Source organism: Perognathus longimembris, chromosome 12 (assembly GCF_023159225.1).
Source record: "Perognathus longimembris pacificus isolate PPM17 chromosome 12, ASM2315922v1, whole genome shotgun sequence".
Taxonomy (NCBI): Eukaryota; Metazoa; Chordata; class Mammalia; order Rodentia; family Heteromyidae; genus Perognathus; species Perognathus longimembris.
In genome coordinates, this window is record NC_063172.1 from 2,949,753 (window position 1) to 2,975,889 (window position 26,137).

Below are 26,137 nucleotides of genomic sequence, written 5' to 3' on the forward strand. Positions count from 1 at the left end.
CCTGAGTAGCCAGGATTACAGGTATGAGCCACAAACGCCTGGTGATAGGCAGCTTTTGACCTATCTATCACCTTACATCCCCCTGTGAACCCTCCTGGGCAGCAAGCTAGGTATGAGAAGAGTCTGGTAGTGGGTGCTTGATAAATGTTGAATCCTCTTTTTTTTATTCCCTGTCCCTCTCCCAAGTTTAGAAGGGGAGGTGGACTTTGTCTTCTCAGGCAGGAGACCTGTAGTCAGGTGACTCATGATAAGGACAGAGCCTCCTCCATAAGAGCTTTGCAAGTACAGGGGTCCTTAGCCATGGACACTGCTTCCGAGTCTGAGGCAGCTCCTGTGGGCTTCCTGTGCAGTCTGTATGCTTTTGGCACCTGTCCCTTCCAGAGCCTCAAAGGTGGGAGGCTGCACTGGCGCATGCCCAGCCACCATTGGCTTCTAGATAGAAGCTGATGGCCCAGCAGTGTTGTGGTAAAGGAACAGCCAAGAACATAGCCAGGAAGTTGCCCTGTTCTGCACTACCATTGAGGGTACCACCGGGCAGGCTCCACACCTGCAGATCCCAAAGTTTATCCCAAAGGCAGGCTCGGCAGGAGCACTTCCTGCCAGCTTTCTTTGGATGCTGTGGGGGAGGGGGGAGAGAGGGCCTCTTGTGAAGGTGCCCTGAACCCCAGCACTGTCAAGGCTCCAAGAAGGGCCCACGGGGGCTGGGGAGATAGCCTAGTGGCAAGAGTGCCTGCCTCGGATACACGAGGCCCTAGGTTCGATTCCCCAGCACCACATATACAGAAAACGGCCAGAAGCGGCGCTGTGGCTCAAGTGGCAGAGTGCTAGCCTTGAGCGGGAAGAAGCCAGGGACAGTGCTCAGGCCCTGAGTCCAAGGCCCAGGACTGGCAAAAAAAAAAAAAAAAAGAAGGGCCCACGGGCCAGAATCCAGTCCCTCTTTGTCGGATCTCGTCTGAACAGGAAGCCTTCTTTGCAGTATTCCTATCTGTGGCTGGAAAGCTGGGGGGACTGCTTCGAGGCAGCCTCTGGGGCCTGGTTGAGGGCGGGATCTTTAAGCAGTTGTACGGAGGGATTTCAACTGAACAGTTTATGAGTACACTGCATCGTGATCGTGATGTCACCCCTTCCATTGTTTTGCGTCAGCGGAGCTGTGCTCAAGTGCTAGTACAGCGCCAGCCTTAGGGGGAAAAGTAAAGTCTGTTGATGGCGCTGTGTGGCGAGATACAAGGTAGGGCCGGGGGAGACAGGGAAGGAGGCAGGGCGGAAATGGCAGAGAGGCCTCTCCAGGTCCCCTCCCTGCCCTTCCATTCTCACGCACTATACATGGCAGGTGTAGGGCTCAAATGCAGTCTGTCTGATTCCAAAGTGGACGTAGGCACTGCCATACGAGAGAGAGAGAGAGAGAGAGGCCCACCTTGCTGCCTCTCCCTGGCCAGGCCAGCCTTACCCAACCTTACTCCAGAGCCCCTGAAGCCACCGGCCGGGCACTGCAGAGGGCAGCAATCAGGGTGAGATTGGGTGCTGGGGTTCCCGTGGCCATGGACCCGCCCCCTGCGTCTGGAGTCCCATGGTGCCCGGAGTCTCAGAGCGTGGGGAAGGGAACACACAGGAGGAAGGAGCCGCCAGTGCCCTTGTGTGTGATTTCTTCAGCTGTGTGCCAAGAGTTGAGATGGTGCGGGACTGCCGAGATTCCGGGACTCCATCCGGGCTTCTCAGCCACCCGGCCCAGGTGATGGACAATGGCGGTCACAGTGCCGGGGCCTCCCCTGCCGGAGGATCAAGCCCCGTGATGGTCTCGTCTACTCTTAACACCAGTGTGCTCGGGTTCAGAGCTTCTGATCTGATTAGCAGAACCATGCTCTCTGGCATCAGCATTAGCAGAGCGCTCAAGTTCCTGTTCAAACAGGGATAAACTTATCTTTCAGAAAATAGACTGTTTTTGAGGCCTAATCACAGGCATTAAAGCCATTAATTAGTGATAAGATTCAATTTCCCGGTGTCCTTGCCTGTGTGCCTGTCCTGATGGAGAGATTGTGCTGCGAGCACTTTCCACAGATGCATCAACAAACACCTGCTGTTCCAGTTGGGCAGTGACACGCCGTCATGTTCCCCAGCCCAGCCAGGCCCCAAATAACCCCATTACTGAAAAGGGTGACCTGCTCCAAATGTCATCTGCACAGGTTGGGCGGGAGGGCGGAGGGGACGGGCCAACCGGCAGCCAGCGACTTCTGATTTCAAATCACATTTCTGGTATCAAACGTTCCGGCCAGGACCCGGGAATGTGGCCTAGTGGTAGAGCGCTCGCCTCGTACACATGAAGCCCTGGGTTCGATTCCCCAGCACCACATATATAGAAAACGGCCGGAAGTGGCAGAGTGCTGGCCTTGAGCAAAAAGAAGCCAGGGACAGTGCTCAGGCCCTGAGTCCAAGGCCCAGGACTGGCCCCCCCCCCCCAAAAAAAATGTTCTGGTGAGGGCCTGCTAGCAGAATGGACGTGCTGGTCCTCGGGTGGAGGTCTCTGCGGCGTGCCACCCCTACCTCATCTTCCCTCGGCAGCTGATTCTCCTGATGTCTCTCCCCGGCACGCTCTCAAGTGTCCTTACCCTTCACGCCGGCCTAGGGGCTGCAGGAGCCGATAGCGAGGGGAGCGTGGATGGTCAGAGGAGTGGGCCTGGGCACTGGGCTCCACAGCCGCCCCCGGAACCGCCCTCACCAGCGGGCTGAGCAGTGGCATCCGGTTCTTCCAACCCCCAGGCGGGGCACGAGTGTCCCGACCACCGGATCCCAGGCACTTACTTGCAGCCTTAGAGAGCTGGGCCGGAAGCAAGCTCTGGAGAAGGAGCAGCCCTCCCCGTCGCAACGCCGGTCTGTGCCCCATGGGGGGGTGGCACGGGGATGGGGCCGGGTCCCACCCAGTGTCGGAGGATGACCCGTGAGGACTTGCGCGTGTGGCCGCCCAGCTCCCCAGAGGCAGCTCAGAGTTGTGCCCGGGCCCCGGGCCCCGAGGTCACGGCCCCCCTGTGCACCCGCACTGAGAGGCACGTGTCGCCCCCCTGCTCCCTGCGAGCCAGCAGCACCCACTGCCCCTGCGTGCGCTCTGCGGGAAGGGACGCGGCGGCAGAGCCCGTGGGACAGGTGACGGGTGGACAGGGGCCCCTTGCGTCCCGGGAGCTCCGGACTGATGTTGCTGGTGCGTTTGTCTAATGCCTCGAAGCTCAGAATAGTGTGGATTTAGCTGAGCCATGTCTTGGTTCCCATCGTGTTGTTCCTTCCTTGTGCATAGCATGTTTCTCAGAGTAGGAAAAAAAAATCAGTGCTTAAAAATCAGTGTTGACTTTAAAAAACAAAAAAAGAAACAAAAATTCAATGTTTCCATGTGGACATTTCTCCCTGGCCTGCTTGGCGTGGCCTGGGGAGTGTTGGTAGCGGCTGCTCGCCTGGCCCCCGTGTCTAGATTTGCCCCAGGGACCCCAGGAAGGCAGACGGTGTGAGGGGTTGCGGGTTCCCGTGTGCCAGGTCTCCCCCCCGGGGCTTCAGAGCGCCCTGGGCGATCCTCCCTGCTCTCTTCCTGCTCCCTTCGCTGCAGATGCCTTGGCCCCGAACAGCACGGGTCCCAGGACCTGCAGGAGCGGCCTCCGCCGCAGGGGCCTGACTGCCGGGTCCCCCCAGGCCTCGGCCCCCTGCGAGAACCGTCACAGTGAGGGCGCTGACTGGCAGGGGGTGGGGAGGCGCGCGCGCGCCTGGGCAGCGCCTGACGCCGTCTTCGTGCCCACCCTCTACCGTGGCGGTGACTGTCAGGGAACCTTCCCGGGTCCCCCGTGCCAGGTTCTGATGGCGTCGCCCAGCGGCCAGGGGCGGCAGAACAGTGGGCTGCCCCGGCCACCCCAGCTGTGCCGGGGTGTGTGGGCTCCGCCAAGTCGTGTGTGGGGCCTCCATAACCAGGCCCGCGCTCCCGCCAGCAGCGTCTGCCCTGCCTGATCTTTAGCAGTTTTGACAGGCCGGGCTATTTTTAGAAGCTCGTTCCCACTCCTTCTCCCTTTGGGAAAAGGAAAGCAAGTTACATTCTAGAATTAACCCACCACCCTCCCTTCCACACAGGGCGGCGTGCACTAGCTCTCACACCTCCTGGGGAGGGGGGCGGATGGAGCAGTGGTCGCAGCCAGAGCTGCTCGTGGCTCGTGGGGATGGTGGCCACGGCTGGCCTCCGTGCTCCACTTTGCTGGAGCTGAGATCCTGTCCTGGTAGGCAGGAAATGAGCTCAGGGCGGGAAGTGGCTTGCCAGGCCCCAGGCCCCCTGGTTCCCAGACCAGCATCCTTTGTGGTACTGCAGGACAGCCACACCCGGCCCATTGCATCCTGACAGTCACCCTGGGAAAGAGACCAAGTCTAGATCCTTCCCTCAGGTAAGCTGGTGTTGAAATCAAAGATGAAGGGTGCTCAAAGCCTCCCCCTTGGAGCAGGCTCCCATGGGTAGCACCTGGGGACGCCCTGTGAACCCCAGACAGAAAGAAACTGGCCAGATCATATAGACAGGCCCCCCCACCCCCACCCCGGGTAGAGAGAGTAGATTCAACTTGGAAAGAGATCTCAGCTTAGAGCAAATCGCCACCAATTTCTAGCAATTCACTTGATTTTAAGAACAAAAAGACCTGTTTCCACTTAAGCTTTGAGCTTTCCTGGAAGGCCCTCCCTCCTTCCCCGCCCCTCCCTCCCTCGGAGGCAGGTGGGGGGCAGCAGGACCACCACTGAGCCCGGAAGGCCTCTCTCTGCTCCTGCTGCTCCGTATCGGCCTCCACAGCGAGGCCTCGAGAGGAGTCACAATCCTGGTCCTTCAACCGGAAGCCCTGGCTTCCACAACTGCAGCAACACTGAAGATGAGCTCCCTGTCCCCCAGGCACCCAGCCGCCCAGTGCCCTCCAGACAGGCCCTCTCCTTACTAGGCCTTGACCCCCCTGTGGGGCTCACTCACTCAGCCTGGTCCGTTCCCTGCTGCCTTAGAAGGGCAGTGGGGAAGGAGAGCATTGGTGGGCCATGGCTGCTTTGCTACCTCCGATGTTAGAATGCTTTGCTGTGGTCTAATCGACACATGAGAAGTTAAGTGTATAGCTTAACAAGCCTTGCTCCTGTAGGTTTCTTCTCCATCCTTTTTAACATCTCCTCCTCTCCACCCCCGTCCTAACTGCTGATCTCCTTTAAGTTTACACTTTAAATAAATGAATTCATGCACTTTATGCTCCCTTTTTTTTTTTTTTTTGCCAGTCCTGGGCCTTGAACTCAGGGCCTGAGCACTGTCCCTGGCTTCTTTTTGCTCAAGGCTAGCACTCTGCCAACTTGAGCCACAGTGCCGCTTCTGGCCTTTTCTATATATGTGGTGCTGAGGAATCGAACCCAGGGCTTCATGTATACGAGACGAGCACTCTACCTCTAGGCCATATTTCCAGCCCCTTTTATACTCCTTTTCATACTGGCTTCTTTCATGCCACTTAGTTATTGAGATTGTCCCAAAGTCGTATTCCAAAATATATCCTAATATTTCTCCTCCACTCACTTGAGAGATATTTGATTTGCTCCTAGCTTGGGGATGTTGTGTGTGAAACCATGCCCATTTGCATAAATGTCTCTGTGTGGACATTTGTTTTCATTCATCGGAGGAAGTACCCAGGAACCCCATCATTGGGTCACACAATAGGAGTATGTTTATCTTTCTAAAGAAACTAACGAACTATTTATTCTTGGATGCAGTTCCCCCGCTTTAAATTACTACCCGTGTGTGAGTCCCAGGTTCCCCCATCTGCACCCCCACTCAGTGTTTGCGGTTCTAGTAGAGGTAATTTGGTGTCTATGGCAATTGTATTGTCATTGTATTTCCTGAGTGACTGATGATGTTATGTCCTTTATCAGATGCTTAGTTTCCTTCCATGTTCTCTTTAGTAAAACTCATGCTTTATGTTTGTATATAAAAGTACTTCATCAAATTTGGGATTTTGCAAGTCCCTCCTCCCGGGCTCTGGTCTTTTTGCTCAACTAATAGTGTCTTTTGAGAGCAGAAGTGTTTAACTTTCAAGTTTTGCTTGTCAAGCTCTTTTCTTGAGGTATGCTTCTGGTATCCTATCTAAGAAATCTTGGCCTAGCTCAAGGTCACAAAGATTCTCCAGCATGTTTTTCCAACAGTTTTTCTTTCTATCTTTGGTCCCTGATTCATTTGGAGTCAATTTTTATATATGGTATGAAGTATGAATTAACATTCATTTTAGCACATGTACATTCAATTATCACAGTATCATTTGTTGAAATACTCCTTTTTCTTGATTGAATTGCTTTTGTACATTTGTCTGCAATTATTCATGGGTCTATTTTTGGACTCTATTCTGTTTTATCGATCTGTTTTTCTGTCTGGAAACTAATACCACAGCCTTAATTACTGTAGTTGTATGAGAACTCTTGAAGTCAGGTGGCATTTTGGCAATTTGATGTCTTTTGTATTTCCATATGAATCTCCTAATCAGTTCTACTTTTGAAAAAGCTTGCAAGAATTTTAATTGGAATCGTGTTGAATAATAGATCAGTTTGGGGAGAAGTAACATTTTAGTATCAAGTTTTCCCAACCACACTCAAGGTCTGTCTCTCCACCTAAGCCATCTTTAATTTCCCTCTGCAGTATTTTGTAGATTTCCACCTAGACCTTGTCCATCCAGCAAACTTACTACTAAGTGTTTCATATTTGTTATGCCACTGGAAATGATACTGTATTTTAAACTTCAATTGCAGTGGGGTTTGTTGCCAGCGTTTGGAAATATAATTGATTTTTACAGAGTGATCTTTTATAGTATAGCCTTTCTGAACATACTTGGATCTAGTAGCTGTTTATGCAGGGTTTTCTGGGAAGTCAGTAGTCGTGTCATCCAAGGATAAAGACAGTTGTGTTTCTTTTCCAACCCACTGCATCCGTAGAGCTACCCAGTACTTCCCATGCCGTGTTGCGTGGAAATAGTGAGAACGCCTGCTCTTGAGGGAGGCGCCGAGTCGTTCAGTCCTGTGTGTGATGCCTCTGGTGTTCACAGATACCCTGTACCTAGCCAGCCCCTCTCTTCTTCTCCTGCTGTGAGAACTTGTGTTAGGTAGGACTGAATACTAGGCTGGACCAAAGCCTTTTGGGCTGGAATTGAGAAAATGATGTATCTTTTTGTTTGTTTATTAATATTTTTAAACTACACCATTGATTTTCAAATTCTAAATTAGTCTTAAAGTCATAGAGATTTGCTTCAGTTGAGAATGAGGGTTATATCCTAAGAAATCTTTTAGAGTTTCTATTTACTTCTTTGTATGTGTGTGGATGTTTTGGTTCTGGGGCTTGAACTCAGGGCCTGGGTGCTATGTATGAGCTTTTTCACTCAAGGCTAGCATTCTTTCTACCCAGGCTGGCTTTGAACCATACTCCTCAGATCTTGGCCTCCTGGGTAGCTAGGATTACAGGTTTGAGCCACCAGCACCTGGCTTTAGTCTAGCTTGGGCAATCCTAGTAACACTGGATTCATTGGATGAGTTGGGAAATAGTGTTTATTTGGTCTTGTAGAAGAGTTTGTGAAGAATTAGTATTGTTTCTTTAATGCATAGTAGAATGTATCAGTGGGAAATTTGGGCTTGTGTTTCTTTGTGAGAAAGATGTCAAGTATGTATTTGGGTTTTCAAAAAAAATAATGTATATTAAATATTCTGGTTATCTTTCTTCTCTAGTAAGTGTCAGTAGTGTGTGTCTTTCAAGGAATTTAGTTATTTTATCTAAGTTGTCAAATCTAATGACATAAAGCTCTTCATACTATTCCCTTGTTTTCCTTTTACTCTTTATGCATCTGTAGTGACATGGCTGCTTTCATTCCTGATATTGATCATTTATGTCTTCTGTTTTCTTGTTCAGTTTGGCTTGAGGCATATTAATTCCTTTGGGCTTTTCAGGGAACCAGTTTATGGCTTCATTGATTTTCTCCATTGATTTTCTGTTTTCTATTTCATTGATTTCCACTTTGCTGTTTATTATTTCCTTCTTTCTTCTTTTACTTTGGATTTCATTTGTTCTATTCCTAGTTTCTTAAAGTGGAAGCGGAACTCATAAATTTGAGTTGTTTATCTTCTAAATAGGCATTTAGTGCTATTAATGTCTCTGTAGGCCTTGCCTAGTGACATCTCATAGATTCTGATGTGTGATGCTTTTATTTTCACCCAGTTCAAAATAATTTCTAATTTCTAACTTGGTATGAGAGCTACTTGGAAATTCTCAGTTTCTAAATATTTGGAGATTTTCCAGATATCTATCTGTTATTACTGATTTCATTTCACAGTTTTCAGAGTGGAGTCTATGTAACTTGAATTCTTTTAAAGTCAAGTGAAGGTCCTGTATTGATGAATATTCAGTGTGTGTGCAAAAACAGTCCATACTCTACAGTTGTTGGGTAGGATACTTTAGAGATCCTCATGGGCTCACTTGTGTGATGATGCCATTCATGCCTTGTATGCTGTTCAGCTCTATATCAGTCAATGAGAAAGGACTCAAAATAGGCAGTGACCTTCGCAGGTTGCCTGTTTGTATTCAGTTCTGTCAGGTTTTACCTTAGGAATTTTGAGGTTCTGTTATTAGGTGTATATTTAAGGACTGCATGTCCTCTTGAACTGGGCACTTGATGAACAGAGCCACTTGTGAATTTTTCTGTTTATGTGGTACTGAGGAATCGAACCCAGGGCTTCATGCCTGCTGGGCAAGCACTCTTACCACTAAGCCACATTCCCAGCCCCCACTTCTGAGTTTTAGCAATTGTTACTATGTCTCATGTAGTGGTTTTCTGTTGCTAAGACAGGATAAGAGAATAACTGGAGGAGGAAAAGAAATATTCTGGCCTGTGGTTTGTGTAGTTGGCTGGCTCCACTGTGGTAAGACAGAAGCAAGGTGGAAAGGCATGGTGGGGAAAGCAGCTCACTGAGCTGCAGCCAGGAAAAAGCAGAGAGAAGGGAGGGGCCATAAACAGAATGGCCTTTCAGGTGTGCCTCCAGTGACCTTCCTTCAGCATGGCCCTACCTTCTACCACGCCACAGTGACACCACTGGGTGGTGAGTCCTGGAGTCATTCCAGACCCAAACTATAGAATCTATAAGAAATGCCCACATGATGGGTTTTTCTGTAGAGATCAGTCCTACAAACTGTCTGGGTAACTGTCAAGTGCATGGTTGCTAGATTGTATGGTAAAGACAATGGTTGTTTCTATGACTCAACTGTCTTCTAAAGCATTTCCACCAGCAGTGAGTGAGACTCCCTATTGCCTCTCATCCTTGGCAGTATTTTGTGATATTTGTGTTTTAGGTGTTCATCTTCTAACAAGCATGCGGTAGTATCTCGTTGTTGTTTTAGTTTGTAACCCCGTGATGACATCTGCTGTTGAGCAACCTTTTGTGAGCTTCTCTGCCATTTTTTCCCCATCTCTGCTGAGGTCTCTATTCAGGTCTCTATTCAATCTATGTTTAATCAGATTGTTCATTTTCTTATTATTGAGGCTTTAGAATTCTTTGTATACTTTGGATAACTGCCCTTTATCAGACAAGGCTTTAAATCATTTTACTTCCTATCTGTGGCTTATCTCCTCACTCTCTGATGGTGTTTTTCACAGAGCAGAGCTTTACATTGTAATGAAGTCCAGCATGCCAGTTCTTTGATGCCACCGGCCTCGGTAGATCATGCTTTAGTGGATCCTGCCTTTAGTGTTGTAGCTAACGTATCACTAACTTGTTCAGATTGTCTCCTATGTTATCTTGGAGGAGTTTTGTATGTTGCATTTTATATTTAAGTGTGGTCTATTTTGAGCTAATCTTTGTGAAGTATATAAAGTCTGTATATAAATTACTTTCTTCGCATGTGTCTGCCAATTGTTCCCACACTGGTTGGTGAAAAGGAAATCTTTCCTTCATTTTATTGCTTTTGCCCCTTTGCCAAAGGAGGATATTTTACTCTGGTGAGTTTCTGAACTCTGTTTCACTCCACTGGTCTTTTATGTATTGTTTCATCGATACCACACTACCTTGACTGCATAGCTTTATAGCAGCAAGTCCTGAAGTAGGGACATCTGTCCTCTGACATTTTGTGTTAGCTATTTTGGGTCTCTGACCTGTACCAGTGTAAGATAACTCTCTGCGTAAGAGCTTGCTCAAGGCAGCGAGCTGAGGTAACACAGGCTCGCTACTTGTGTTTTATCTCTCACTGTTGTCTGTTGCTGAATGGCCAGTGTCTTAGAAAAAAATTGTTGTATGTATTGTGTCTGTTTTGTTGTTGTCTTTGTTTCTTCTGAAGAGCTCGCTGGGGGCAGGGGTGGGGGCGGCTCCTGCCACTCCATCTTGGCTGGCAGCAGAGTCTCTTGCATGCTGGATACTCTGATGTGATTTTTCTTTCATCGATATGCACATTAAATATGTGAGAACTCTTACGACTGGGATGAACAATTCACCTAGAAAATCTTTATCGTCCGGGAGGTCGTTCACTCCTTTGCTAGTTCAGGAAGTACTTGCCTCGTCTTTACAAGGGGTAACAGTGGATAAGAGGGGCATGCTCTCCTCCCCCAGGGGCTCATCTGAGACCAGACACAGGGAGTTCTAACAACCAAAGACAAAGCTCTCTCACACTCACTCAGTAGACCTTCACTAAGCACCCCAACACCTGGCGCGGCGGCCACGTGAGGGAGGGAGACCTGCCGAATTCTGAAGAGAACATGCCCCAGGAAGAAGGTGGGTGGGGTCGAAAACTGGAAGGGGCTCAGGGTGGGAGGCCATAGAAGACCATGGGGCAGTGCGGGGGTGGGGGGGGCTCCGTGGCTGGGGCCAGGTCAAAGGTGAGGCTGGTGTCGGAGCTATGAAGGATGACAGCAAGCTGGGGCCCGGCATAGCCCAGCTTCATCAGTCTTTGGTTTCAGGGGAAAAAAAATTAAAAAGATGATGATGGTATTGTCATTGACTGTGAACTCAGAAGCAGAGTGGACTGGATCTGTTGTTCCTGAGGAACTTTCTGATAGCATGTATAGCTACTTTCTTTGGCCTGGGAGCTTGATTCTGCCCTGAGCTGGGGACGGCGTGCACATGCCCTGTGTGAATGCACACGTGCACAAATGCACGCCATGCGTGTGGGCGTGCAGACTCCACGTGACGGTGGCCCAGTGGGGCTTGCGTGCAGCCAGGGGGGTGGGGGCAGGGCTCACCTTTCCCATCAGGCCGTCCAGTCTGTAATGATCTCCAGTTTTCTGAGTGAGTTGCTGCTCGTTCTTGCTCCGTGAACCAACCGTGCCAGCCTGTGGCTCATGGGCGTTCGTTTCCTTCTCCATCGTGCCACGCCGGCCCATCCTCTTCAGGTCGGACAAGCAGGAGGGCATCTCACAGCGGGTGACAGCCCCCCGCCGGCTCCGTGGGCTTTACCTCGTGTGGGTGAGTTCAGCTGTGCACCACACCACCCGACGCAGAAGGCTCGTGTGCCCCAAGGAGGTGTGTCACCAGAGCCCCTCAGATCAGCACCTGGCTGTGCCGCGGCCACCCATCTTCATGCTTTGTAAGGAAGCCTGAGGGCCCGCGGCTGACCAGCGAGCGATCAGAAGAACGATGGCTCGGGAGCAGGAAGCAGTAGGAGCCGCCAGGTTGGTAACCTGGCTGTCCCCCTGCAGATCCCAAGCGCCACTGGCCGGGAGGAGTCAGGAGTGGCTCTGCCTTGCTTAGGTTCCGTGGCAGCAGTGAAGCGGGCCAGCGAGCCCCGGGCCCTCTGCGGCTCAGCTGCTGGGTGGGAGGAGAGCACGCGCGGCCTGCCTCAGGCCAGGCGGTCCTTTGAGGCGTCGGAATCTGAGCTTCGCCCAGCGACACCCATGCCAAGGACGCCACGTGGCTTCCGGTCCCCGTAGGAGGGGATTGCTTGTGGCCTCGGCCCCTCGTTTCTCAGTGCCCTGCAGGAGCGGCTACAGATTCTGTCGCCCGGCACAGTGTATTCCATGGCCAGCCTGGGCCAAAGACAGTTTTCTAAGAGTTTCTGGGAAAGGTCAATTTTTGTTTATAAAAAGGGGGGATGTTGACAGGAATGGAAGACACCAAATGCATGAATAATCTCTGCCCGGTTCTTGATCCCCGGAGATCAGAATTCTGGTCTCATTTGCTGCGATTAGAGGGGTGAGCCGGGGAGAGCTGAGCCGAGCTCCAGAGTCACCTGAGGCCTGGTGCACCGCCGGCGGGGGCGCTGGGCTCCGCCCACCCACCGGCTCCGGGTGCCAGTGCGCCCAGGTGCGTCCTTCTAATCCTGTGCTCCAGACAGCCTTCACGCGCCTCCTGGGCCCGCACAGGCCCTGACCTTGGGTGGAGAGTTGGTCCCCAATCACCACCTTCTTCCTGGGTTTTGACCACACATGGCCATGAGATAGCACACACTCCCCACCGCCTGCCGCTCTGGGTGTGGGCCAGAGTAGCCGAGTCCCGGGCTCCATCCCGCCCCCGCCCACGGGGGATTCCATTCCCTTCCCAAGCTCCCGTCCTGTCTGGAACAAAGCACCAGAGATGAATGACAGTGGCTTCAGCAAAGTTACAAAGCCCTGGTTCTCACCTACCCAGTCTCTGGCCCTGGGGAGGCCCTGGAAACACCACCTCCCCTTAGTGGGGCAGGCTAAAAGGATGGGTGGGTGGGGGCGGGGGAGCTCAGCCCTGGCAGAGGCGGAGCTCCCTGGCTCTCCTTCCCACAGTCCAAGGTGGACCATGCCTCCCCGGGCCTGGGCTCCTTCTAGGGCCTTCCACGTGGCCCCGCTCACCTCCGGTGCCCACGCCGGACCGCTGTGCTCCCTCAGGGCGACCTGGGCTCGTCCTTCTTCTCGCCGGCTGCTGGCTCCCGGCCCCGGCACTGTGCACAGGCCCAGGCTCCCTGCACGAGACGCTCCCCGCCTCTCTGCCTCCTTCCGTCCGTAAGGGCCACCGCGGCCCCGCATGCTCCCTGCGTCTTCCCACTGAAATACGAGCTTTGTTTTCCTTCCATTATCTTTTCCTAAAAATTTCTTTGGTAGAGGGGTGCCTGGGAGGAGTAGCACCAAACGCCATTGGATGAATAAGCTCCCCGGCGGTTGGTTACTGGTTGGTTGTTGACCGGTTTCAAGCAACGGGCCCTACAAAGTGCCAGGCGGCCCCATTGGCTGCCAGCTGTAGCCAGCGGGAGGAGATGGCGGCGGGGGCGGGCACGGGGCCGCCATGCGGCACAGGGCCGGGAGAGACAGCGTTTGACCTCACACAGCTCGGTCTAGGGACTCGGCTGTCCTGGTAGTCCCGGAGCTCTGTCCACGAGGAAGGAATGGCCCCATGACTGCTGCCCCCCCCGTGGGGCGGGCTACCTCTGGGATGATCGCAGGGTGCCGCGTGGAGGTGGGAGCTCGTCTTCGTTTGCATTGATGCTGATGATTCGAGTGAGCGCTGAGTGCTCTCCAGCTTTTGCTTTGGATTTTTGCTGAAGCTCCTGGCATGAGCAGAGGCAGGCGAAGCAAATGCGCCGGGCACCTCATCCCCGACGTAGCCCTGCCTGTCGACTAGGTGCCACCCGTGTGACTGCTGACCCCAGAAAAGAGCCACCGAGAGGAGGCCCAGCGGGGCGGACCTCATGGTGGGCCCCTAGGAAGGGGCCCCCCTGGGGAGCCCTGGCTTTGCGCCGGAGCACGGCGTCACGACCCCAGCCACGCGTTCCCTGAGGCTGCTGTGCGTAGACACAGCCGCGCTACCGCGGCTCTGAGGACGCCGCATGTCACCAGAGACGGGGGCAGGAGACACGGGCGGGGTGGCGAGCACATCCAACGGGTGAGCCTGATCCAGGAGGAGGCAGAGCTCCGTGGGTAGACACGTGGCGGAAGGCGGGCTTCTCCGCTGCAGCGGGGTCCTGGGGCGTGGGCGGAGGAGGCAGCCACGGAGGGATGAGAGTGATGGGATCTGGGGTGTCAGTCCCCTCATGACCTGCAGCTCCTATCAGCCAGGTGTGCATCACTGTCCCCCAACTCTGGAGCTCCAACATCCCCCCCCCCCATCCCGCCCTACCCAGAAGTACATGGGGGCCGCTCAGAGAAAGTGCCATCGCCCTCCACCTGGCTCCTTAGCCTCCATCTGAGACAAGGAGTGGGAGGAATGTCTTCCCTACCAGCTGATGGCACCGAAGCCCTGAACTTCCATTTCCTGCCTACAAAGTGGGCGGTCCTCTCTCGTCCCCTGCCCCAGAAGGAAATGAGATGACCCCATACATAGCACCTCCTCCACCCGGGCTGTGGCCTCCCTGCACGGGGTGCAAACGGGCTCATGGTGTGTGTACTTGGCATGCACATGTACACACACACACACACACACACACACACACACACACACCTTGATAAATGATGACTTTGCATTAGGATCCCAAGTGACTTTATAAGCAGGCTATATATAGTCTCAGAGATTGGCAGGACGAATCCATAGCCATTAGCCACATTTAGGCAGCCGGCACCCCTCCATCCCTGTGAGCCAGGCTGCAGCATAATTAAGTTTCCTCTAAAGGGCTGTCACCATTAGCTGAGTCATCTTCCTGCTCAACCAATCTGGGCAGCTATCCGGATCTGTGCCAGAGGAAGGATTCTCCGTGTCTGCTCTCGGGGAGCGAGATGGCTCTGTGGACCACATCTGCTTCCAGTGTCTTATCTGACTTCTTAGGCCTGGAAAGGGGAGGCTGTACCTGTAGGACAGGTCCAGTCGGACCGGTGGCCCGGGGTCTCTATTACTGTGGCTGGAATTGCAAGTAGATCCTGCTTCACTTGGTCACAACTGGCCCTGTGGTCCCTTGAGTGCCTAGGAACTGGGGGACCTGAGGCTCCTGACATCACATTTCCTACTGTAGTTCAAGCTCCGTTTACCTGGGAGCTACTGGGTAAATGATTGAGTCTTTAATGTAATAATAACGTACAAGATATCAAAATGAAAGTAATTCACAAGCTGGGCACTGGTGGCTCACACCTGTAATCCTAGCTACTCAGGAGGCTGAGATCTCAGGATCACAATTCAAAACCACCCTGGGTAGGAAAGTCTGTGAGACTTATCTCCAGCTAACCACCAAAAAACTGGCAGTGGAGGTATGGCTCAAGTGGTAGAGTACTAGCCTTGAGCAAACAAGCTCAGGGACAGACAGCTCCCACATCCTGAATTTAAGCCCCAGTACTGGCACACCCTAAAAAGTAACTCACATTCCACCTAAAATATAGTGACTACTGAAAAGCATGAACTCCCATCTTCCTTACCCTTCCTTCATGTAAGAGCGATGTCATTGTGTCTACTTTTTAATGTTAAACCTAATGGGTGTGTGTGTAGTCTTATTTTAGTTTTATTCTTAATTTTATTTTTATTCTATTCTATATTTGCATACATCCCTTTTAAAATCTCTAGCTGCTATAACAAAATGCCATGCCTGGGTCCTGGAGGGTCCCTGATTCTCTCTCAGTTCTGAGACTGGAGGTTCAAGAATAAGGTGTTGGCAGGGCTGGTTTCTCTCAAGGACTCTTCCCATGGCCCGTAGATAGCCAGCTTAGCTCTGTGCCCTAGCTCTCTCTCCTAAAGAGCCAGTTGTATAGGTTTAGCTATAATCACTCCCCCCACTCCTCCCCAGGTCCTTCTGTGGTCCCTTCTCAGACACAAGGGCCAGGACTTCCGCTTCCAAATTCGAGGGTTACAATTCAGCCCCCATCACTAGCTGTGGTGTTTGTTAGTCTGTTATAGGACAAAGACTAGAAGTGAGCATGAGCTCTCTGCTCGGACAATCACTGTGGACAAATTGAAATAAAATATCCATGCTTGAGGCAGAAAAGAAATGTTCATAGGTGAACATGAAGCAGCAATTGACGTTTACCAAAAATTCTGGAGACAACTGTTAACAAGCAGGTATGCGGCGATGTGGACTAGAGGCAGAGGCTGAACAGAAAAGGAAGTATGCCACCCATACCTTACTTACCAAGGGCACATCCAAACCAGGATTTTTGATGGCCACATAGCTATTCTTTCTACTAATGTCCTGCCACTTACTTAGCCCATCTCCTGGCATGTTTGGACGACTGTGGGTAGTTCCTAGTTTCTCAATGTTATGAGCTAAGTCTTCCCACATTACTGGAGCTCTGGGAGCATCATTGCCAAGTCAAAGGGTTTCAAAGCCATTTACTGCTTACTATACAGTTGTTCTTCAGACATATTCTACCTTTAACACTTCAAATAGCCATGTGTAAAATCACCCACTTCCTTTGACTTATTTTCTTTAAAAATTGGTGCCAGTCTCTTAGGCCACGAAGGATGGCATTGTCTTTCCGTTTGCATCTTTGACTGCCAGTGAGTCTTGGCTTTTGGCTGTGTTTATCGACTGCTTGTGTTTCTTATGTGTTGAAGTACTCACCGTTTCATTTATGATCTCCCTTGTCCTTGTGCAGAATTTTGGCCACTTAATTTAGGTCAAGCTCACCTTTCTACCCATGCACCATGGTGACACATCCTTTTCTTCCACCCGGAATCTTCTGCCCAGACCCCTATACCCACACCTGCATCTGCCCAAGTTTTTCCACCTGAATCTGTCTAACCCAGCCTTGAAGTCCCTGTGTCCCCTGCCACCATCAGAGATGAGCCTTGGGAAGAGAGGGCACTCGTGAGTGCCGGAGGCCTCCGCTGTGGTCGGCACATCCAAGGATGGCAGAAACAGGGAGCCCAGCTGTCCCGGGCCCTCACTTTACAGGTGGGGATGCTGAGCCTGGCTGGGTGAGCTGTGTGGACAGACCTCTCCTTAGAACTGGCTGAGCCAACCATGGAGCCTGAGGCTGTGGGAGCTTTTTTCTTTTCGTTTCTGCTCCCAGTGTCTAGGGCCAAAGGGATTTGGCAGATTCCCAAGGTGTGGTGGAAAAAGGGAAGCGACGAAATACCGCATGACCGATTGCATTGTGTGTCAGCTGTGTGTTAGTGAGAACTGCTTGGTTGCTGGTTAATTTCAGGAGTTCAGGTGACTGAATTCAGGATGGCCTGGGCAAAAGCGAGAGATCCTATCTGAAAAACAACCTAAAAGCAAAAAGACTGGGAGCATGGATCAAGTGGGAAGCAAGGCCCTGAGTTTGAGACCCAGTACTACCCTGTAACCGAGACCCTTGCCTTACCTTCAGGAAGCTGGTGTTGTGCCAAGTCGTGAAACCACCACCAAGAAGATCACGAGACTCAGACATTCCGAAATGCAAAAGCAAGGCAAGGCTTTATTCAAGCGAGCTGCAACTCGTAGCGGAGGTTAGGAGGGAGCCCCGAGCTGCGATTACACAGGGCTTATAAAGGCAAAGAACAAAGTTACAGCAATCAGGTGTTCAAGCAAGCAAGATTAGGACACAGGTACAAATCTGATTGGCTCAGGGTTCGAGGCATTCTAGGGGTGGTCAGAGTTAAGCATTCCCAGCGGTTAGAGTTCTAGACCGACTGGGCCCTAATGGGCTTGTCCTGGGTCTGCTCACAGGGCCTGCTTATCTCAGGTTCGCGTGGTAAAGTGGGGTTCGTGTGGTAAAGTGGGGTTCGCGTGGTAAAATGGGGCCTGACTTCAAAGTCTGGCGCTTCACTGGGAAGTGGGGCCGTGTCCACCTGCACCTGCTGTCTCCTTGCTCTCCACCTGGGCCCATAGCTGGTACGCGTGAAGGCTCTGCCCTGGGCTCTGCTGTCCCGCCGCTGGAACCGAAGGGCAGCAGGCCACAGGGGCCTCAGGAGCCCTCCATCCCCCAAGCAGACGGATGTTGCAGGGCAGAAGATGGCTGTGGAGATGATTGAATTATTTAAAAGAACAAACGAACCAGGCACGGGTGGCTCACACCTGTAATCCTGTGTACTCGGGAGGCAGAGATCTGAGGATTGTGATTTGAAGCCAGCTCAAGCAGGAAAGTCCATGAGACTCTCATCTTCAATAAAACTAGTCAAAGAAGTCCAAAAGTGGTGCTGTGGGTCAAGTGTTAGACTGCTAGCCTTGAGCAGAAGAAGCTCGGGGACACTGCCCAGGCCCAGGGTTCAAACCCCAGGCCCTGGTGGGGAGGAGGGAGAGAGAACAGTTTTTTTTCAGACACCCTGATTCCCATACCAGCTCTAAATGTGCTGATTATTCATTGATTCTCCTAAGCGAGCTCTCCATGATACTTCAGAGGTGTTCCTTAGCCAGAGCCCAGAGCCTAGGCAGCTCACAGGGACTCCTCTCCCTTCCCCTTCCCCGGCTCTCAGGATGCCAGGCCGGGGGAGCTGGTGGCATGATGCCACTCGATTGGCCTAGCCAGGAAGGGGCATCTAGGCAGGGCGGGGCCTGGTGCAGACATCTCTCCGCCTGATCTGAGCTGGCTTTGCCCACACGCCTGACCAGAGCTCTGCGACTCCCTGCATCGTCTTCCTTTGAACTTGGTACTGGAGCATGAGCAGGTGAGGGGCCCAGGGGAGCAAAGCAAGCACCCGTGCCCCTGTGGGCACCAGGCCCGTGGGGACGCCGAGGGGTGTGGAGTGGGAGGGGCGCCGAGGGAGGACGATGCGCGTGGGGCCGGCCCACACGGTCCCTTGGGGGAAGGGGGCCCCGGTGAGGGGTGTGCGGAGTGCCACTGGCCGCACACGTGGTAGATGGGTGCCGGGGTGGCATGCCCCAGGCTGGGGGTCAGAATGAAAATGTGGGGGGAAGATAGGCAAGCCGAGGGCAGGAGACAGCTGCTCGTCACCTAGACCCCCCTCTCTACGGTCGCCTCCAGCCCAGGACTCTGAGGAGTCTAGAAATGCTGAATCCCAACTTGGCCTTCTCGGTCATGATGAAGATCAAGGTGCCAAGCGGGGAGGATGAAACCAGCGCCCTGCCCCGACTGGCCGGCTCTGTCGATGGCACAGACTCATCCGGACGTTGTTCCCCATGGTAGGGTCCCCAGACCGCCGCTTCCAAGGTATTTGGAAGGTTCCGTTTCCTCTTGGCCACGGTGCTGGTGGGGCTCAGCCGTACGCCGCTGTTTGCTGGACAGGATGGCAGCCAGTCCGGGCGAGGTGGCACTGCGGACGGCGTTCCGTCGCCCGCCCTACTCAGCCTCGCACTGAGCCCTCCCAGTGTCCACTGCCCAGTGCGGGGGGCCAGCCCAAGGGAACCACCTCTGCGCCATTTCCAGCCTCGGTCACTGAAACGGCCCCGGGGGTCCCTAGCAAGCCCGCCCTGGGCTCCAGACACCACAGAGAGAGCACCCTCCCCATAAACCCATCTGGGACCCCCCTTTCCCCACAACCCATGTTCAGTTAGCCGGTATCTTGGGCTGTGTCCTCGGTCTGTGGTTGTTAGGGCCCCAGGTAGGAAGGGTGTTCTGGTCTCGGGGTTCTAGGTCTGCCTGGAAGGAGAATCCCTCCTTGCTGGAATTCCTCAAGCTGGCATAAGCTTCGGTGTTGGCCTAAAGCGCTGATTTCTATTACATTCCAGGTGGACTCTGCCCCCTCCCCCCCCCCCGCCCGGGGCATGGCCCCTTCTCTGGTGCATTCTCACATGTCAGCAGGGCTGTTGAGGAGCCCAGTGCCCTTCCCCCTGCCTTGGGGACAGTGGGGGGGGGGGGGCTGAGCAGGTGACAGAGGAGGGAGGGAAGCAGATGAGGCTTGCTTGACTGGGGGAGGCCAGCTCAAGCAGGAGGTGCTGGGCAGGGGGAGGGGGAGGTGTGGAGAGATGGCAGAGAGGCCGGGGTCCCTGTAGAGAGCCATCTTCCTGCGCCCAGACACTGGCCAAGGGCTCCTGGAGCCAGAGTGGGGCCTGCTCCAGGCACCCAGGTGGCAAGGGTCCCCTGAGCCCAGCTTGGAGCCTCTGCCCCCCCACTGCAGGAGGGGTGACTGATTGGGCAGGTCTGGAGGAGTGGTTTAGGCCATGGACCATGGCTGGCTGGGGAGATTAGCAAGCAGGGACTGGGACCTGGGGTCCTTGCAGCATTTCCTGGGCCTCACAGGAGCGGCGAGCCCTAATTAAATATCCCGGTTGTCAGGTTCGTTGTTCCCTCCCCGACTCCCTACAGAACAAGCTGTTCCTGTAAGCCTGCCTCCAACCTCCAAGCCTGATTAGACAGAGCTAAGTGGCCCTAGGCAGATGGCAGCCCTGGGAACCTGGCTCAGGTGGGCAGATGTGTGCCAGCTGTTAGAGGGCAGCAGGGCCGGTGGTGCACGGCCGCAGTAAACGTGCACAAGCACCCACCGTAGGCCGGGCCCGCCCAGGCCCAGCAGCTTGTCATTCTAGCTACTCAGGAGGTGGAGATCTGAGGATCATGGTTCAAAGCCAGCCCAGGCAGGAAAGTCCATAAGACTCTTACCTCCTATAAACTACTTAGAGAAAGCCAGAAATGGCAGTGTGGTCACAAAGAGGCTCAGGGACAGCGTCCAATCCTTGAGGTCAAGCCCTAGGACCAGCAGCGAACAACAACAAAAAAGACTGAGCACTAGGGTTTGAACTTAGGGCCTTGTATGTGCTAGGCAGGTACTCTACAACTTAGCCATGCTTTTGGCCCTTTTTTAAAAATTCTGTTTCTTAAAAAATATATATTGTTATTATAAAGAGGAGTTGCAGTTACATAAGTCAGGTAAAGAATACATTTCTTTTTGGACATGAGTGTCACCCTTCCCTCACTCTCTCCCAGTTTTTCCCTCCCATCTCCACCTACAAGTTGTATCATTCATTTTCCACACGGTGAAACACAGTGAGCACCACTCTTGCATTTGTTCACCTTTTTCCTCCCCACTTCTGTGCCTTTCCAAAGACAGCTAAGTGAACAAACAAGACAGAAAAGAAAAGAAAACAGCAAAGAAAAATCCTCTCGTTTCCATTTCCTGGAGTTCATTTTGATAAATACTATTTTATATGACCAGAGGCACTTAGGCGTTGAGGCTTAGTGAGTGTTCCTTTCTTAAGAATGTCCTCCTTTAGTCTCACCGTGTGTGAATGCCTAGAGACCTGTATCATTTATCATGCCCCAGTGTATTTTAGATATCTGGCTTCCACATAGAAGAGAAAACATGCACCGTTTGCCATTCTGAACTTGGCTTATCTCACTTAACATGATTTGTTCTAGGCTCATCCATTTCCCTGCAAATGACATAATATTCTTTCTAATGGCTGTGTAAAATTCCATTGTATGTAGGCACCACATGTTTTGGATCCACGCATCTATTGTAGGGCGTCTGAGCTGTTTCTGCAACTTGGCTATTTGTGAATAACGAGACAATGAACGTGGATGTGAAAGTGTCTTTATGGTATCGTGGCTCGGGGTGTTTTGGGTGGATGGCCGGGAGTGGTATGGCTGGGTCATAGGGAGGACCTGTTGAGTTTTCGGAGGAACCTCCAGACTGCTGTCCAGAGTGGTTATGCTCGTTTACATTCCCAGCAGCAGTGCAGTAGGGGTCCTTTTCCCCCCCACATCCCCACCCCTTTTGTTGTTTGAATTCCCCATGGTGGCCAACCTAACTGGGGTAGGATGGAATCTCACAGTTCTTTTAGATTTGCATTTCCTTTATATCCAGGGCTGATGAACATTTCCTCATCTGTTTCTTTGCTGTTCTTACCTCTTCTTCTTAGAAGTCTCTCCTAGCTCCTTGGCCCATTTAGTGATTGGTTTTAGTAGCTTTGGAAAGGGTTCATTTCTTGAGCTCTTTGTGTATTGTGAATATCAGGCCATTGTGGAATGTATTGCTGCTAACAATCTTCTCCCAGTCTGTTGACTGTCTTTCTAGCTTAGTAACTGTGTCCTTTGCTGTGGAGAAACTTTTTATTTTGATGGAATCCCATTTGTCAGGCCTCTTTCCTATCTGCTGTGCCCCTGGGACTCTTTTCAGAAAGTTTCTGCCTATGTCTATAAGTTGTAGTGTTTCTCCAGCTCCCTCTTGCAGTGATTTCCAAGTTTCAGCTCTGACATTGAGGTCTTTGCATGGTAACAAGCAGGATCCACTTCTATTTTTCTGCATGTGGCTGCCCAGTTTTTCCAACACCAATTATTGAAAAGGCTCTCTTTTTCTCCACTGTATATCCTTGGCTCTCTTATCAAATATCAGATAACTGTGAGTATATGGTTTTATTTCTGGATCTCCTAGGGTGTTCCATTGGTCTTCGGGTCTACTTTTGTGCCAATACCAAGTTGTTTTGTTATTATAGCTCCATAGTAGAGCTTGAGGTCTAGGATTGTAATACTACCATATGATTTTTTTTTCCAGTCCTGGGGCTTGAACTCAGGGCCTGGGCACTGTCCTTGAGCTTCTTTGACTAGCACTCTACCACTTGAGCCACAGCGCCATTTCCAGCCTTTTCTGTGCATGTGGTACTGAGGAATTGAACCCGTGGCCTGATGCATGCTAGGCAAGCACTCTGCCACACTAAACCATGTCCCCAGCCTGATGGTTGTTTTTGAGATGGGGTGTCTCTTTGGGGCTCGACATATGCCTGGACCACAATCTTCCTATTATTTTTCACTTCCCGTTGTAGCTTAGATGGCAGGTGTGTGCCGCTGTGCCCAACGGTGGCCTGAGCAAGACTGCAAGGCCCAGTTGAACTCCTCTGCCCAGGCTGGCCACGAAGCACGAGCCTCCTGGCCTCAGACTCCCAGGCAGGGGGTCTGCATCGCGGGCGGGAGCCCCGGGTGCCCTGTGCTGAGAGGCAGGCTCGCTTTGCATTTTGATTCTAAGCTCTCGAGAGGCTAGCGTGCAGACGCGAGATCGGCATCCGTTCTTACCGGGGCTCGCCCCGGTTATTGGGGAGGGGGTTACGTTTCATGACAGTGCACGGGCTAGGGCCAGAGCACTGGAACCTGAGCTGTGTGCCGCCCCAGGCACGAAATCCCTGAAGCAGTCTGAGAGTGAAGACTCGGGGCTGCGTCCCCATGGAGGAGAGGGCACAGAGCTGGATGTCTGGGGCGCCCTCGCCCCTGAGTATTGGGGCTGACTGGGGCAGAGGGGCAGGAGCTCCAGCTGGCCTAGGGCAGACTCCGGGTGAGGAAGCCAGTGGCCTGTCGTGAGAGGGCAGAGGAGCGGGGTGGGAGGGGTTGGGGGGGGCGCCCAGAGAGAGGCAGGTCCCCTGGGGCACCGCAGGAGGCGCCTTTGCAGCCGGAGCCCCAGGACACAGGAGCCCTTGCGGGCGCCTTCTGCGGGCGCCCCGGGAGGAGAGTGAGAAGCCACGCGTAGCTCTGGGAGCCCAGCGTGGAGTCCTGTGTGGAGGGGAGGGAACACGAGCCCAGGACACCGTGGCCGGCCACGGCGCACACGCGACCCTACGCAGTGCAGGCTCGCATGCACACGCACAGTACTCCTGCACAGGAAGAGCTGGGGTTCCAGCCCCCCCCCCCGGCCTGCTCCACAGAGGTGGCTGGCCAGGGGCTCAGGGGGGCGGGGGGCCGGCGGCAGGCCCGGGGAGCTGGGTTTGCTCCCACACCTGGCAGGACGCGTGGGGCCGGTGAGGGCGCCGGTGGTCCGCCTGGCCTCCGGGAGCCTTTGAAAAGCAGCTGCGTCTAGAATTCCTGTCCCTCCCCAGGGAGCCCGGCCGGCTCCCTCCCGCAGGAGCTGGCAGTTCCCGGGGGAGGCTGCCTTCCAGCACCGCATAGCATAGCCGTCGCAGCCCTGTCCTTCCCGCCTCCTCTGCGGGAAACAAGATTGGCCCTACTGTCCTGGGCCCCTGCACCCCCCACACGCCATCCCGGCCTGCAGGCCACGCTCCCGCCTGGCCCCCGCCCCCGCCCCCGCCGCCCAGCGCAGTGCTGGGAACACAGTCACTGCTCAGTTAATGTCAGGCCCGCCTTGGCCTCAGCGCCGCGCTGCCACTCGCTGAACAGCCTGTGCGATTCACCCGCCGCTCTGAGCCTCCACTCCCCCATCCACCCACAAGACGGCACAGCGGAAGCTGAGGTCAGGACGGCCTTGGGCTGTGTGAGCTCGGGTGTAGTGTGGCGAGGGTTCATCCCGGCTCCCTCCTAGCAATGCTGTCTCGTGCCCCCTGCCCTCCCACCCCTGGTCCTTCCGCGCCGGGGCGCCACCCCTCATCCTCCAGGAGGCCTGGCGCACAGGAGGTGCTCACCGAACGTGGAGGGGTGAGCGGTGAGGGGGCCTGCATTCCTGACGCCCGGCGTCTTCTGGTGCTTGGCGTCCCTGCCCTCGCCCGCCCTCCGGCCAGAAAGTTCCTGGTCTCACCTGTGATTCCTGTGACACCGCCTGTTCCTCAAAAGGGTTTCACAGTATCTCACGCCTGAAGATAACGCGGTTTAGTCAGGTTGACCGTGTGCGTACATGTATATTATGTGTGCACTCATGATTCTCTACATGTTTGCCCATCGGTTTATAGCTGAGGCCTAACATCTACCTATGAGAGAGAATATATGACGTTTGTCCTTCTGAGCCTGGCTTACTTTGCTGAATATAGGTGCTAGACCCTCCATTTCTCTGCAAATGATGTAATTTCATTGTTTATGGCTGAATGATATTCTACTATGTGGTGTGTGTGTGTGTGTGTGTGTGTGTGTGTGTGTGTGTGTACACATACACAACACCTTTTCTGGTTCCATCTACCAGTTGTCGAGCATCTGGGCTCTTTCCACATGTCGCCCTAATTCACATTCCCGCCGACCGTGGGTTTCTTTCTACCCACACACGTGTCAACCTCTGCTGTTGATTGTGTGTTGCCTGTGTTCCTGACGATGGCCATTCTGACCGGACTGCGATGGGATCTCAGTGTCCTTTGACTCACATCTCCTTGATGGCCAGAGAGGCCGAGCGTTTCTTTGTGTATTTATTGGCCACTTGTACTTTCCCTGTTAAGTGTCTGTTCAGCTTCTTTGCCCATTTATTAATTAGGTTATTGATTTTGGAGGTTTAATTTTAAGCCCTTGTCAGTTATAAGCCTGGCAGGAAAGAGATTTCCCATTGTGCAGGCTGCCTGCAGCCTGGTGACAGGATCTTCTGCAGAGCTTTCCAGCTTGATGCAGTTTCTTTTGTCCATCCTGACTCCTATTTGTCAGGCTACTAGAGTTCTGTTCAGAACGTAACTGTCGGTGCCAGCAAACCTAGTGGTTTTCCCTGTCAGTGTAAGGTCTCGCGTTAAGGCGTGTGGTCCACGTTGAATTGATATCAGTGTCGGCGAGGGATGGAGGTCTTCCCCCCACCCGGCCCACCTTCTCTCGTGTTGCTCTGAGCCTGGAGATGAGCAGTCACGGAGGGGGCAGCTTAGGGGACAGACAGGAGTGCTCTATCGTCCAGACCTGGGTCATGGGGTCACGGCTCACGCCCGGGAAGGCAGGGCTGCGGTCCGAGCCCCGGTGTGAAGCAATGGTTTGGGGAGTACTCAGCCGGACTGCAGCCAGTACCTTCTCTCTGGACGATGGGGGAGGGCCCTGGCGGAGGGAGATGCACAGAGCTGGGAACAGGAGCCCAGCACAGGGCGGGGTGGGGGTGGGGGGGCCTCAGGCATCAGTGCTCTGAGAGTGGGGTCCACGGCTGCTTCTGCCCCTTGGTCTCCTTAAAGCAAAGCAGCCTGATGCATCCTGGGAGCAGGAGGAGGCGGGACACGGCTGACACGTGAAGTGGAGCTGCGCTGTGAACTTGGGGTTGATCCATGTAGTTGGGCGACGTGCTTGCAGGGACCCCAAAGGGAAGCTCTGTCCTTGGGGATCCCGGGCATGGGCTCCCCTCAGCAGGCTGGTGTTCTGCCCACCCCACAGCCTTGGCCCCCTCGGGCCCGGCCCCAGCCTCTGGCCAGGCCTGCTGCCTCGTGGGCTCCTCCGGTCGGCGTGTGCCGAGAGCCGCTGGATTTGGCCTTCATTAACGCAGAGCCTTTCCTTTCATTAGAAAAAAAGTGTATTTTTATTACCTCCAAGTTGCCGTGCAAAGGCGCGTCCATTCAACTAGTCCGCTTTTGAAGCCGGCGATCTTGACGAATGCTGCCCGGTCAGCCTTTGTCACCGTCCCGAGTGGCCCCCGGGGGTCCCGTCGCTCTGCCAGGCCGGCTGGAGCTCAGCGGCTCATCTCCCTCACCCCGCACCGCGGTGGAAGCTGGAGCTCCGGCTCCTGGAAAGACACCCCAGGTCCCAGGCGGAGCATGGCCTGTGCAGCCCGAGTGCCCCGCGGCCCGAAGGGC

The 26,137-nt window shown here is 53.5% G+C and overlaps 1 protein-coding gene across 2 annotated transcripts in view; it reads left to right on the top strand.

Annotated features, from left to right (window-relative positions):
• Trappc9 (trafficking protein particle complex subunit 9) overlaps window positions 1-26,137 on the top strand; it is a 407,886-nt gene that overhangs the window by 379,584 nt on the left and 2,165 nt on the right. The window lies entirely within an intron of this gene.